The sequence below is a fragment of the Carassius carassius genome, chromosome 11, assembly GCF_963082965.1.
Source record: "Carassius carassius chromosome 11, fCarCar2.1, whole genome shotgun sequence".
In the NCBI taxonomy this organism is placed as follows: Eukaryota; Metazoa; Chordata; class Actinopteri; order Cypriniformes; family Cyprinidae; genus Carassius; species Carassius carassius.
The window spans coordinates 29,462,840-29,478,783 of NC_081765.1; the positions used below are offsets into that span (position 1 = coordinate 29,462,840).

At 37.0% G+C, this 15,944-nt stretch overlaps 1 protein-coding gene across 1 annotated transcript in view; it reads left to right on the forward strand.

Moving 5' to 3' along the window:
* Window positions 1–2,141: 2,141 nt before the first annotated feature.
* Window positions 2,142–15,944, forward strand: part of adarb1b (adenosine deaminase RNA specific B1b) — a 139,487-nt gene continuing 125,684 nt past the window's right edge. The window contains exon 1 of the mRNA XM_059562484.1: window positions 2,142–2,304. The gene's annotated coding sequence lies outside the window, so the exon portion shown is untranslated. The remainder of the gene's footprint in view (window positions 2,305–15,944) is intronic.

A 15,944-nucleotide genomic window follows, 5' to 3' on the forward strand; every position in this document is an offset into this window, starting at 1 on the left:
AGAGCCTTCATAGGAGAAATAACAACTGGGATTGATGTGTGCTGAAGGGTAGATTTGAAATTCTTTCCATGATCTGTCTACACTGACTGCAAAAGTCATATAAATATATATATGTGTGTGTGTGTGTGTGTGTGTGTGTGTGTGTGTGTGTGTGTGTGTGTGTTTAATACATTACCTTGATGACATATATGAAGAGTTCAGATGCAAAAGCCTCTAAGTGCGATTCTAAATTTTCTTCTAGAATGATCATTTTTTATCAAGCTTGTATATTTAAGTTCAGTAATTTAACTTAAATGGCAATGCAAATTACCTATTAATTGTCATTTAAGTGAAATTAATGAACTTAAATATACGAGCTTGATAAAAAATTATCATTCTAGAAGAAAATTTCAGATGGCACTTAGAGGCATTTGCATCGGAACTCTTCATATGTAATATTATAATATGCATGGACATAATATAGAGTTCAGTACATGACACAGGTTGTATCAAGGTTAATGAAGTTTTGGTTGTCCACTGTGAGTGAATGATAGGGGTTAGTTGATGAAGATTTTAAGCACAGGTCTCTATCATTTGATAAATTGTCGGTCCAACTGTTCTTGCTTTTTACAAAACCAGTGACCTTAAAGTCTTCCCGTCAAAACTCTCACTGATCTTGTGCAATATTTTAAATTCCTTCCGATGTCTTTTTGTTTGTCGGACAACGAGGGCAGCGTATGGAGATTTTGAACATGGGTTTGATTAGGTGAGTCGAGGGGTGGTCTGGGTTGTCTTTTATTCACTGACAATAAAAGTAAAATGCATTTTAAAAATTAGCTACATTGTGAATTTAGTAAAAACAGTACTTCATTTGTGCATTTTATTGCAGGAATAGTTCACCAAAAGTCAATTTAGTAGTTATTTAGCTCATACTGACTATAATGTCATTCCAAAGCTATGACTTTGACTATATGACTTATCCATGTAATGAAAGTGAAAGAACAACAACAAAACATTTGCTTTAGTGATTTCTCCCCATGTGTCCCTCCAGTTTGGTCTGGACGCTGAGCTCAATTGACTTCTTGCAGATCAGTTGTACTGTGCCCTACTTAATTTAGCAAAAATTGGCAAAGGGGAGGATAAAACAAAAAAACACGGGTGTAAAGTGCAGATTTTAGATATACCCACAAAAAACTTGGAAATACCATGAAATGTATTCAAATTAAATTTGAAAAGTAATGAAATCTTAAAAAGTTGTGGGAAAGTCTCAATTTAAAATATTTACATATTTATTTGGCTAGATATTGCTTTTTGCCTGTGCTTGTGTAGAGCGTTTATGTATCACAGAATTATTTTGAATTAATCTGTTGAACATTTTTAGAGAAATTCTTTATTCACTAAAAATCACTAAATATTGGTAAACACAGGCAGATACTAGAATAGGCTAATATTTATTATAAATATTGATAAATTTAGCATGGACTTAAATGAGATGAATTGAAAGTCTGTGTGATGTGGGTGAAATATAGAAAGAGGAGCTTCAGGATGAAGCAATTTTCTTCAATGTGCGATACTAGAACTATAAGAATAACAAAGTGCAATAAACATGAAAACTATTAGCACCACAAACCAGTGTGTTTATGAGTATGAGAACACATTAAAATAATATAATAGTTTGCAATATTAAGCAGCATAAAGGACTGTTTTTATATAAGTGGAAGCAAACCATATTGGAAGCCTGGAACATTTAAGTTACAATTGGTCACGCATTAGTTATTAAGGGTGAGTTAAGGGAAAGTTAAGGGACATATATATTTTGCATGTCTCAAGAATCACTAAACTGGTCACAAAGTTAACTTTGTATAAAACTAACATAAATATTTTAGTAGACTGCAACCCTGTGATAGCTGCAGCCAAGCCAACTGATCATCATCACACTGTCGTTTACAGACATAATTAATTAAAAACAACAAATTTGCATTTTTATCTCACAAATGTAACCATCCGTTGCGTTTACAGCCAATCTGTTTCGCTTTGGTGTCCTCCGCCAATCAGAATCGGATCATGGGTTCGGCCTCCTGCACTGACAGACAGATTATGGGCGGTCCCCATCACTCCTTCAGCCAATCACAGTGTGTTTCTTTAACCACGTTGCGCGCTACAGACGGGCGCTACCGTATTCTAGGCCGCTCGTGAGATCAAACAGATGCACTCCGTTCCCCGGATCACCATCGAGATTAGAGGTGCGCTCTCAACTTTATTTCAATGGCGAAAACGGGGGTCCTTTGAATCTGCATTGAGGTGCTGATCGCCGCATTCATACCCGTGAGTACTGACTTATCTCCACTCTTGTGTTATTTTTAGACGCGGGATATTTTGCGTGTTCCTGTTATGTTTATGTAACGCAAACGTTTTATTTATTTATTTTTATGCAGAAGCTCCTCAGATCCAGACGCAAGTTGTTCGTCTGGTTATTTGACAGGGATAGAAGCAGAACTGTCCTATAGTAATTTTAACCCGCCCCCGCTGCTTGTAGGTGCGCATTATGGTGTTTAGTGCTGAACGGGAGCGCGCGTGTAGTGTGAAGCTGTATTAATGAACGCGACGCATCGCCGCAGCTCTGATCGGAAGCGGAGCAGGCGAGCATGTCATAATGCAGCTCCACAGTCCACAATAGAAATGTGCACGGTGTAGAGCCAGATAGCGGAAAAACCGCGCTTACCCAGGCTGTGTGCAGAAATTTTACTTGATCAAAAAACACGAGTCCTAGGCGATGGTTTTAGTCAAGTGCATCTAGAATGCAACTTCTTTTTGTTGCAACTTCGTGTTTGTGTGAAGGCGGTCTGGCGGAAATCGCCCATTCATTCACACGTCTAAATGCACCTTATGCATACATGTGCATACCTTTGCATTGCAAAGATAGTTCTGTCATCATCTACCCAGTCATTGTTTGACTTTTTTAAACGGCTTTTGAAACATCAAAGCTGCTCTGTCCGTTCATTAAAGACGCGAAGGCCACTATAACAAAGTAACGCAAATATATTCTTTATCTTATTAACACATAATGTTGTATGGCTGTTATTATTAATAGCCACCGTCTTTTCAGTCCATCCGTGGCAGCCATTGAAGATGCAAAGTGACCGCTGTCAAATCTGTCAAAAAATGCATATATTTTAATTGTGTGTGTTTGTGTGTGTGTATGTATATTTGTGTATATGTGTGTATATATAGCTATATGTGTATGTATATATGTGTGTGTGTGTGTGTGTGTATATATATATATATATATATATATATATATATATATATATATATATATATAAATGTAATATTAGTACTGTAGTCTTATTTACCTTACCCAACCATCTTTGAGTGCTTGCTTTGTAGAGTAAACAGTGTTGAATATTTTAATATTATAATATTTAGCCTCAATAACAATATACTACTGTATTTTTTGTTTTATTAATATTTGTATTGCTTTTATTAAAAGTCACCTTTTTAAACATCAAATGCTCTGTAAACAGCACAAGTGTATATTGATTGTGACAGCAGGTGCAGCTTTAGTGTCTTTAGTGTTTGGGGAAGTCGTGGCCAAATGGTTAGAGAGTTGGACTCCCAATCGAAAGGTTGTGAGTTCGAGTCCCGGGCTGGCAGGAATTGTGGGTGGGGGGAGTGCATGTACAGTTCTCTCTCCACCTTCACTACCACGACTTAGGTGCCCTTGAGCAAGGCATTGAACCCCCAACTGCTCCCTGGGCGCCGCAGCATAAATGGCTGCCCACTGCTCCGGGTGTGTGCTCACAGTGTGTGTGTGTTCACTGCTCTGTGTGTGTGCATTTCGGATGGGTTAAATGCAGAGCACAAATTCTGAGTATGGGTCACCATACTTGGCTGAATGTCTTTTCACTTTGAAACTCAGTTCACACACAGATCGTTTTGTTTTAAGTCATTTCAGGTTCATTTTGATTTGGATGTGACCACAAGTTATGATTTCTGAATTTGTGATTTGTTGCCTTTGTAATTAGTCCGTCCATTTTTACCAGTTTGTTGCATTCAGGCTAACAGTGGACCTGTTATCATAGGTGTGCATAGCTCTATTTTTCAGCGTGATCAGCCAATTACATGGATGCTTTAGCCTTCTCTTCTGAGGCATTTGCCTGTTTTATGCACTTGCCCATCTTTAAGTGTTTGTTGTATTTTTCTTCCTATTTTGGTCATGTTTTTTCACGAAGGGCACCAAGCAAGTCATCAAAGACAGTAGTTGTGCTTTAATGATCGTATCTCATCTGTTAGAAGGTGTGTTCTGAAATGCATTGATTTTCAGTTTATCCCTGACTCCAACTTTTTCCTCATGTAACTAATGCTAAAAATTAAAATAATACAAAATCATGAATCACGAGCAGCCATTAACCGTCCAACCTCAGAGTAGCCGTGAGGTGACCCGATGACGGGCTGCTGTCCTCAGCAGAGCATAGTGCATGATTCACTCAGAGACAACCAATCACTTACTGCTTATATCTCCTTAGTCAGATATACCCTGAAGACTCAAAGCTCATATTTGTCTCATAATAATGACTCAGCTTGCGCTAGTCAGATGTGAAAAGACATTATGAACAGATTATGTGGAAATGAAGTTTGAGAGCATTGCTATTTGATTAGCTGCTAACTATTTGTATGTTAAACTGAATTCAGCACATGCTGTTTGAGTATTTATACATAAACTCTGAAAATCTCCTACTCAGCGAGGTGCTGCTTATGTTTGGCCTGTCGGCCACCCTGGTTGTTTAAGAAGTGTGAATCCGTCACATGGCATCACTGCATCCTTGTTAGCAGCTTGTTTTAGGGTCATGGCATTGTCTACATGAGCAGTGCATCAGTTAATACGTTTTCAACCAGCTCATTTACTGTGACGTGGAGAGATTCCTGTGCCACGATCTGTATTGGTCAGACCGGGACGAGTTTGGCCACAGGGCACACAAAAAGTGCCATTGTGTATTGGGTGTCTCATTTGATGTCAAATTCAAAGTTGAAGGTTAGGCTTAGCTGTGTAGCCCATTTGTTCTTCTCTGTGGCACTTTGTTCAGCACACATGTCAGATTGAATTCCATCTCGAGTCAATTGACTACAATTAGTTCACTGGTCTAAATAAATATGCAGGAAGTGACACGGGTCTGTAGTGAAGTAGGGCAGGACAATATATGTTACTTTTTTTATTTAAGTATTTTATATATAATTTTATGTTTTACGTTGGATCCCTGTATTTATATATGTTTTTGCTCTCTTTTTTTGTTTTTAAACCAAGAAATCATTATTCAATCAAACATATATATAATTCTTTTTGTAAATAAATATAAATAAATATATTTTCTAAATCAATATTTGAAAATTGTACTATGTGCAAAATGCAATTACTTAAATTCTTTATATATATATATATTAGTGCTGTCAAACAATTAATCCAAAATAAGTGTTTGTTCACATAATATATATGTATATATGTGTCTACTGTGTATATTTAGTATTTATATAAAAATACAAACACATGCATGTATACATTTAAGAAAAGAAATCGATTGTTTATATATTATGTGTGTGTGTGTAAATATTTAAAAAATAAATACTGTATGTGTGTTTCTTTATAGAAATATATATTTAATTTATATTTATATTTATATATATAATTCATGTTTGTTATGTTGGCCAGCCCTGTGTGCAAGAAGCCTATATTTGGGACTGTTCCCCTTGTACAGTACTTGATGTACAGCACATCTTGGACAGCAAGTCAGGTGGAAACTACCAGCACTACTTGTTAGTCCAGAGGGAATACTGAATAAGCAGCAACAGTAAATACAGTAAGTTACTGTATGGTGTGCTGCACGTAAATAATGAGCACAATGGAGCTTTGTTAGTCTCAGTAAGAAAGCCGCAGCCCTAATCTTGTCCTTACTCTACCCCATGTGAGCCATGTGCTCATAATATCTGCATAATTAATGCTCCAAATATATAAGGATATTTCAAGTGGCGAATATGGAGGAGGAAAACAATACATAGTGGAAATGTTGCTGAAATCTTAAGAAAGGGCTAGTGAGTTGAGGCTGTGTTTCTGATATATTGATAACATATCCCCAAAGAGTTGCTAAATTGCATCTGGACTTGTTAATGGTCTTTAGTATACTGATAAAGATATTTTTGGTTGTTCTGTTTGTTGTGATTTGCATAGCACTAGAAGTTGTTTAGCTGATATGTAGTCACTAGGGATCTGCAGTAGTGCACACTGTGAGAGAGAGGTGGAAAAAAATCTGGTGTAAGATTTGAAACTATTACCACTAAGAAATTGCTTTTAAGATATTAGAAAGAATTACTTTAATTACAAATAACTGAATTAAGCATTACCTGTTTAAGTAAGAAGACTGAAACAGTGTTTTCTTAATGCACGCCAGTAATATTGTTGTTGTTTACAACTTCGAAAAATATATAAATATATTTGCAGTGGCACTGCTGTTCTCCATAATAAATTACCAATATTCCTATTTCTATTCCTAATATTAATATTTAATACAATTAAATAAACAGAAACAATATCAAGTAGTAAGAACTTTTTCTTTTTTTTTTTCATCTTTGGGTTGGTTTGGCCTAATCACCAAAGCCTTTACATGACCAAATGCTATTCTGTTTGATGGTCTCTGTATTTTGCTGTTAAATTCAGCCTCACTGTTGAGGTTTCTCGCTTTTTCTCTCATGTGTTTTTTTTTTGCTTTGTTCTGTGTTAATATTTGGAAAAGTGTTACGCAGAGTTTTGTTAAAGCTGGTTAGTAAAGTTTTAAGAGTAGATTTATTGGACTGGAAGTATTGGCCCTTCTTTAGGCTGATTAATTGGGCAGCAGCATGGTCAGTGAAAATGGAGGAGCGGGATGCAGGGTTTTTGTCATGGGCCTGGTGATGAAACCAAGGCTAACATGGCTGGTACATCCTGAAAGCTTCCCAGAGGGCACATCATTGCCGCCCCATCTCCTCGTCACAAAATCTGGGCGGCGCAGAACCTGCAGGTTTGCAGCGATTACTCATGCTGAATAAGTTTGTATGCTGAAGCCACGGTTGTGTAATTCATTTTAGAACAAGTACAAGGCCTTAAGAAAGTACACCAATCACATCAGCTGCACATAGAAGGGCTGGGGAACGGCCTGCATGCAATTTGTAACCCGTTTCATGACTTCTTGAACAAAAGGAATCAACCATTAGTGAAGAGGGGGAATGACATACGACCATGTCTGAATCTATGAAGCGCGTCACATGACATCTCAGAACCCTCTAGTAGGACATTACCAATGCTCAAGGTTTGCCCTCTTACTGTCCTGATGTTTGACCACAAGCACAACACTCACCCTAATAAGGAGCATTTAACATGATTGTGTATCATTCACATTTATAGTCAATGAATGTCTAAATGCTCGCTTCAGTTTATTCTAGAAACTTTTCACCAATGCTGCAGCTTGTGGCCAAAAAAAAAAGTATATATATATACATTTTATTTTTTATAAATTTTTTTTTTTATTTTTTCTATAAAGGATTATATAAAAAAAGGTATACATAAAAAATATTGAATAATTGTGGGATTTTATATATGTATATGTATATATATATATATATATATATATATATATATATATATATATATATATATATATATATATATATAAATATACACACACATGCACGCGCGTACACACACACACACACACACACACACACACACACACACACACACACACACACACAAACGTTAGTTTTTGTGAAAAGTGGGGACATCCCATTGGCATAATGGTTTTTATACTGTACAAACTGTATATTCTGTGGCCCTACACCAACCCTACACCTAACCCTAACCCTCACAGGAAACTTTGTGCATTTTTACTTTCTCAAAAAAACTCATTCTGTATGATTTATAAGCCTTTCGAAAAATGGGGACATGGGTTATGTCCTCATAAGTCACCCTCTTCTTGTAATACCTGTGTCATACCCATGTCATTATACAGAGTTGTGTCCTGATATGTCACAAAAACGAGAGCACACACTCGCACACACAGACAGACAGACATTATATATATATCAGTCATCTAAAGTCATACAATTATTCAATTCTTTTCATATAAACACTATAATGTTGTTGGGACTTGTTCCTATTTTAAAAGTAGATCATTCGCCATTGTTTGCCATCCGTCATCGTTAGTACAGACATGTGTCTTGGCTTGCACTTGGCTTGTACTTACTTCGCAGTAAGCACCAGTAAGGAATGTACCTGGACATCTGATGCTGTGCCCAGGAGAATGGTCTGCTTGTACGGAGGCACCCAAGAGTGATTAAAGATACCCATTTCAGCTTTGATATGGTTTCTCTGTTTGATTTGTGTGTTTTTGAGGCAGATTTTGAGATCAAGGCCACTGTGAGCCATAGCCTAATTCTGAGATGCAGTTGCCAGGCCTTTAGCAGTTCAGCTTGATTATCATCACTTTGACTGCAGGTTTGATCTTTAGGGTTTCTGAAACGTGGCTATTGCGTGATCGGTGGGCTTTTGAGAGAGGCTATACTAGCACTGGTGAAAGCTTCTGTCAGCGCAGTGCATTTCAAAATAATTCAGCACTTTTGTTTTCAGTACAGTGAAATGGCAACCAAGTCATGTGCTCCGTTGCTTTTTCAATAAGTCATGATTGAAGAAGACTTGAATATTAGATGGAATGAAAGATCCATGAATAATACACATGGATTTAAGTGCTTCTGGGGAAAAAAACTGCCTTTTTTTTTCGTTAGCATAGTGCTAGTTTTGTAATGTGGAATTGTTTTAACCACTAAAGAAAACAGTTTATAGTTAATTGTACATGTTATTTAGATTAGTGTCATCAAGCTGATTACTGAAGAAGAAGTGTATTTTGCAGTTTCGTTCTGCAGATGGAAACAGCAGATATCTCACCCCGAGTTACTTGGATTAATAATGATCTTAAAATTTTTGTATTCAATATATCATTTTTCTCAAGTTTAATGAAATTTTCTTTTACCGTTGTGGTCAATGCCCAATATTTTACTCAAGTTCTGATTCCCAATTGTAGCGAATTTGTTAAAATATTTCATTTTTATATTATATATTTTTATTTGATTGATTGATTGATTGTTCTATTCATGAGCAACTTACTGTGAGCTGATTCTTGTCCATCAATTAATCTGAATGAATTGTAAACGTATGAATTACTGGTTTGAATCAGATGAATGCTCTCTGAATAAGAGCCCTACCGATATGTTTTTTTTTTGGGGGGGGGGGGGGCGATACCGATATTAGGGAGTAAAAAGGCTGATATCTAGTTCACTTGGGAAAATTCATTCATGGATTTGCACTCGTCTGTCTTCACACACAGCTGAAACTTACTAGAGAAGTGTGACATAATTAGGGCTGAAACGATTCCTCGAGTAACTCGATTACAAAAAATGATTGAGGTAAATTCCTCTGCCTCAAAGCCTTTTTTAATTTATTTTAAAGCAACACGTTTACTTCACCCTCAAAGCGGAAAGAGACACACGGAGTCAGCAGTGTTTTGATTTGAGGGCGCGGGCAAACGTAAAGAGAACGTCGTGGTGTGTGTCCATTGCAAGATAGAGCTGGCATACCACAACTAGGGCCCTATGATTTCCGCGATGCAGAAAACGCGGAGGGAATCGCAGAATCCAGTCATAAAAATGGATTTTACAGTTTAACGCGGAATGGCATGGAATTTGCCAAATTTTCAATGAATTAATCGAAAATAGGTCATTGCACTTACATCAAATCACGATATGGACTAATATCTGTAAATATTAAGCCGGAACAGTTCATTTAAATATGAATCCTGCATGTTCTGCATGTCTCTGTTAATGAATGCTGCAGAAGCGCGTCTCCGTTTATTTACACACACTGAAGCGCGCGTGACGCTCTGGTAATTTCAGCGTCTGCTGTCTCACTAAATAAGGACGTGAACACATGAACAACATCTCCAGAACTGCTCTGACTAGGGATGGGCGTTTTCTGCAAATATCACATTCGAATATTTGAGCTCACAAAAAACGAATATTCGAATATTCGTTTATTTAAATAAAGTTTAATGAGACAGACGTTATTTTTCAGCAACATTTATTGTTTCCGTCATTTTGAACAAGCTTACACACAATAAGCTTGAACATTAGGCTACACATCGTGCTTTGTAGTTGAAAACCTTTAACAATAGTTAGATAAATAAAACAAAAGTACAGATTAAAAGCAAAATAAAAAGTGAAAAAAAAGTGAACAAAGAAAAAACGTAAAGCAGCCTGCAGCGATTAGGCTATTGTAGAACGTAGCCTACACTTAACTTTGAAACTTTTAAACTGTCAGCAAATCTTTTTTGCTTTTTTTTCTATTGTTTTACATGTTCTTGTTAAGAAATACGGGCATGTAAACATGATCGGGGGAAAGTCGGCTCCTTAGTCTGTTAACAATAAGGCCGGCCGCGGAGAAAACGCGCTCTGACGACACAGACGTTGGCGGGACTCACAAATAACGGTGTGCTAAACGAATAAGTTTTGTGAAGCGCTTCGTGTTTTCGTTTCACCACTGAATGGGATCCTCATCTGGTGGAATACATGGCTCCAGCAAGAACTGTTCCCACTCATCTCGGCTGGACTCTCTGTAATCATCGCTGAAAAACTGGCTCAGCCTTCTCCGACGAGTGGGCATTGCATCTGCTTTATCGTTGGCGGCTGCATCCGCACCACTCACATCAAGGGAAATGATGTGATAATGTTCAAAAAAGTTTTTTTTTCTTACTTCTCTCATGTTTTCATCGAGAAAACCTGAGATGTTTGTGCCAAGGGTCTAGGGCAGACGCGAGAAGAGGAGTTTTCACTGCATTCTCCAAGTTAGCGGTGTTTATTCGTTGCTTGAGAGATGCCGCAACAATGTTCTTGAATTCGGTCACTTTCTGTGATTCTCCACGGCATATTTGAAGTACTGTAGAAGACCGCAGTTCTTATGGGCCGTTCACATATCGCGTCTTTTGTGCGCTCAAGTTCGTTATTTCCAATGTAGGCGGGAGGTATGCGCGCTCATAATGGAAGCGACGCGGTCGCGATGCGCATGCGGTGCGACCCACCCGTTTTTCCAGGCGCGTCCGCAAAGCATTTGATTTAAAAACATCTCAACTTTTCAGAATGCTGCAAGCGCACCGCAGGTCATGTGACAAGAACTAAACATTCAGCTTCATTCTTTCCCGTAACAACGTTGAAAGCTCAGCCAAGATGAAGGAACAGCTGATCATAAATTTAGTAGCAGAGCTACTGCAAGCGATTTTTTTTTGTGCTGCAAATCCATTTATCCTTTGCTGAAATTTCCGCGACATCATGGAGAGAGCCCGTCACTGTTGCTTCGCAACGGCAGACGCCTCAGCAGCGCTTCTGCCTGAGCGCTTTGGAGAAGGAGAATATGTGAACGGCCCCTTATTCATTCATAAATTATTTTTTGCTTGCATACATCTTCAAATATGCCGTGGAGAATCACAGAAAGTGACCAAATTAGGTTTTATTGTGAACTTGTTTTTTTTTTTTTTTTTTTAATTCGAATATCATTTTTATTTATCGAATAATTAGAGCAGAAGGAATATTCGAATGTTCGACTATCCGTGCACACCCCTAGCTCTGACAGTAACTTCATGAGCATTTGATTGTTCACAGTACAAGTACAGGCAGAGAAACAATGGGTAATAATTAAATGTTTATTTTTGATGTATGCATTGCATTCTATGCATTTAAAAAAAAAAAAAAAATTCTAAAAAAGTAAACTTCATTTTAAGAGACCCAGGAGTCTTATTTTCTCTTGCATAATTAATATTGCACTTTAATTAAGAAAAAACACATTTTATCCGATTACTCGATTAATCGATGAAATTTTTGGTAGAATACTCGATTACTAAAATATTCGATAGCTACAGCCCTAGACATAATATACCTCTGTAAATAAATACAATATAAATTCACGTTTTGCGCAGTTTAATGCCCTTTGAATGTAACGTGTACGTTCCCTTTGAAAACTGGAATCATGGCGGAATTTCATGTGAAGTCCACTTCACAAGGCACTTACGGTCGAATAAGACAACGCTTGAATGCTGCCTGAACAAGAGACCTCCTTATTGAAGTGAAAGCAGAGTGCGCTCCATTGTTTGCTACTGGTGACCTGGATGAAACGGTTTAAAGCAGTCTATGGAAAAAACCATTGAAATTTTGAATGGCCATATCTCTGTAACAGCACGGTGGATCTCCATCATATTCGGAGATCCCTTCAGTTTGCTAAAGTGTAGCAGATTAATTCATTTTCATATCCTAACGTATAGTTATAAAAAAGTCTCTTATGCTCACCATGGCTGCATTTGATTATTTTAATGCATCCTTGCTAAATAAAAGTATTAATTTAATAAAAAATGGTACGTGTTGAACTGGTGGGGTGTATGTTTGGTATAAAAAAGGATGCTTTTATTAAAAATTTTCAAACATCAAATGAAATTTAAATGTACAACAGGTGATCATCTTCAGAAACATTTTATTGTTATGCTGGTTGAAAGTTTTTTTTAACCCTCTGAAGTCGATTTACGCGTATACGCATTATGAGGCATTTTATCCTGATAACGCCGAAATGAACTTAAATTACTCTTTCAGTTTTGATCGTACAGATAAGAGCAATACATCAATTGAATCTGTAGAGGGTCTAATTTTTTTGTATACAGACATAACAACAAAACTTTGTGCATTCATAAAATAAAGATGACAAACAAGGTGTGCTGTCTGAAGCCTTTCTCTGCAGTGATCTACATTTAGAAACGCGTCATTAAAATGAACTGTAACTCAACAAAGAGACATTAGAGATACATCTATAGAAAGCCTGAAATGTTTACTTTTAAACTGCAAGTGCTGCCGAAAGCAAATATTCTGTGATAAAGTAATCCATATGAAAACAACGCGATGTCCATTTTTCACGTCTCCCTTCATTATCTTCTAATGTGACCACGCCCCCGCGCTGAACGCGCTATTCAGATTCAAACTGAAGCACTCGGCTTGAATACGCCCACACAACAGAAGACAGCGCAGCCAGACTGTTCTTCAAGATATTTTATTTTACTGTTTGCTTCGCGATGAGAGGAATAAGACATAATTCACCCCAAAAAGATGTGATGTGGTTGAGGATTTGAGATTTGGATTTCCTCAGAAAAGAGAATGAAGCACTTTATTCAGCAGAGATCATAAACACGAGTCTCTTTTTATTTATGTATATACTTGTACTAGTTTTCACATAACGTGTAAACATTTGACTAGTTTCAAAACTATAACTAATGACTAAATGTATACTCAAGTGAAACATTATGAAGTTTCAATAACAATATACACTACTATTCAAAAGCTTGATGTAAATAATATAAATGTAACAAATAAATGTAACTCTAACAAAATGTAACAAACAATGCTGTTCTTTCAATTTATCCCCCCCAAAAAACCTGAAAAAATATTATCAGCTCTTTTCAACATTAATAATAATACTAATAATGATAATAATAACAACAATAAATGTTTTTTTTTTTTTTTTTTGTAGAAAATCAGATCGTTAAAAGGATTTCTGCAGGATTGTGTGACTGGAGTAATGATGCAAAAAAAATCAGCTTTGATTGTTCCTAATAAACTGTATAACTGCACTCACAAGTGGATATTAAATTATTTTGTGGGATAATTAAATATATTCTAAATAAACTACAAACATAAAATTATATACATTTATTTTGTCCTCACATTCTTTCTTATAACTCTTCCCCTCTCAGTGACACAGCTGACAGAACGGCTCATTATGCAGCTCATTATGCAGGCCTTTATATTTGGGATACCTCTGTTCACCTCTGTTTGCACAAACAGGATAGATCATCAGCGTTTTCACACACAATGTGCAGACAGAGCGGGAATGGAAGACAAACATCAACAACCCATTCTTCCTTCCTGGTTTTGTAGTACTTTTAAAGTTTTCTCGCTGATAAATGACACATGATGTAGCCCAGTGTTTACCAATTCCAGTCCTTGCGCACATATTTTGCATGTCTTGCTTAGTTAACACACCCAATTCAGATTACGAACTTGTTAAGGCTGATTTATACATGTCGGACGTACGCCGTAGGCTATGCGCCAGTTTTCATTTACACTTCTGTGTCTTATACCATGGCAGATTAACAATGTTTGTCGCGGACAACTACTGATTTATAATGCTGTGTAGTATAATACATAAGAAACTTGTTCTTTGCTTTGCTTTATTTTATATTAGATGTAACATTAAAATATTAAAGTGAACATAAGCACATAAAACTCAAGTACATACAGAGGGAGGGATTCTTACAGACCAATCACAGCGCTTGCGGTCCGCGTAGAAGCTGTTAGATTTTTGGAGAGGTGCAATATACTGTTACACACTCTTTCTGTGGAGGTACTGATGTACACGCTTTGAATTCTTTTAGTTTTAACTTTATGAAGCAGTTGAAGTTGGCTGTTAGGAAACTGTTGCCAAAGCACTTGACATGACAACCTGGCAACATACTATATTCTGTTTACGACCTTTTTTAAATGGTTCCAAATGCTCTCATGCTTCAATTAACCTTTTTTCTGCTGCAACATTCCTTGTGGCCTCTTGATTAGCCTTACAAATGATTGTTTGCTGTCCATGTTGTCACCAATTTAAGAATCAAAGACATGCTCATTCAACGCATACCGCACCAAGATTTACTGCCTTTCTCTCGCCTGTCCTGTTGTTTCCGCCAGTGTTCGTTGACACATAAGGCTGAAACGAGCATTTTTTTGCCACTCAGCGATTGGCTGACGATGCATTCCCTGCATCCTCCGTCTCCCACCACATTGTCAGATGCGTATGGAAACTTCATCACAGGCTCCTCTGGCTTGCAGTGAAGATTGTGTCATAGTGTGTACACTGTGTCTGACTGCTGTCTGCTTTTATTTGTCTCAGAAATTGCAGAAGTGTAGTAATGCGGGATTACAGATGCACTGTATTTTCTTGCGCATATGGGTAACTGCAGTAACGATGCAGCAATTATTGCCTGTAAGTACATGATGGGGTGTTTCTTTGCTAAATGATGGGAGAAATCGTTTGTTTTATCCACAAACAATCCAGCGCCATGTAATGCCGCACAGGCTCTGATGTTCTTGGCTTTCAGCCTCTGTTGTGACTATGAGAGAGAGTGCTGTAGACATCACCCTAATTATGTGGGTCGGTGGATTGGCTTTCAGGAATTAATTTAATGAATAATTGATCAAAGTCGCCGTCATGTGGATGCTGACTATCATGCTCACCTGAGGCTGTTTTTGGATGTTTGAACTGAAAAGGCTGTTATACATCTTTACTTTTCAAACAAGAGGATTATATACAGACAAAAAGCATGAATATAGGCTTAACTCTTTCATGTGAATGGAAACAGCAGTTAGGAATGGGAATATTAAAGGGATGTTCACTGATGTGTGTGTTTCCAAATGATATGATATTATGTTCAAAATGACATAAAAACACCATCAAAGTCGCTAAATTGCTATGACCCATTTGCTGTATTCAGAGTCTTTTGAATCCAAACAATAGGTTTGGTTGAGAAACTGAGTAAAATTTAAATCATTCTTCTGTACAAAATAAAAACGCAAGTTCTCTGGGATTTTCCTGAGATAAGTAATATCTTATTCATGAAGATGTTGTTCTTTTGAGTCCATGTTTATATAAACCAGTTGGTTCTTGGTGAACTTAATATTTTGTTCACAAATAAAACAGTGTAGCTTTCTTCAAGAACTATCATGCCAGTGAGAAATAAGAAAATTGTCATTGTAAGTCTGTGTATTAAGTGTATAGTAGACCAAAGATTTTTTTTTGCTAACGTATTGCATTTGTC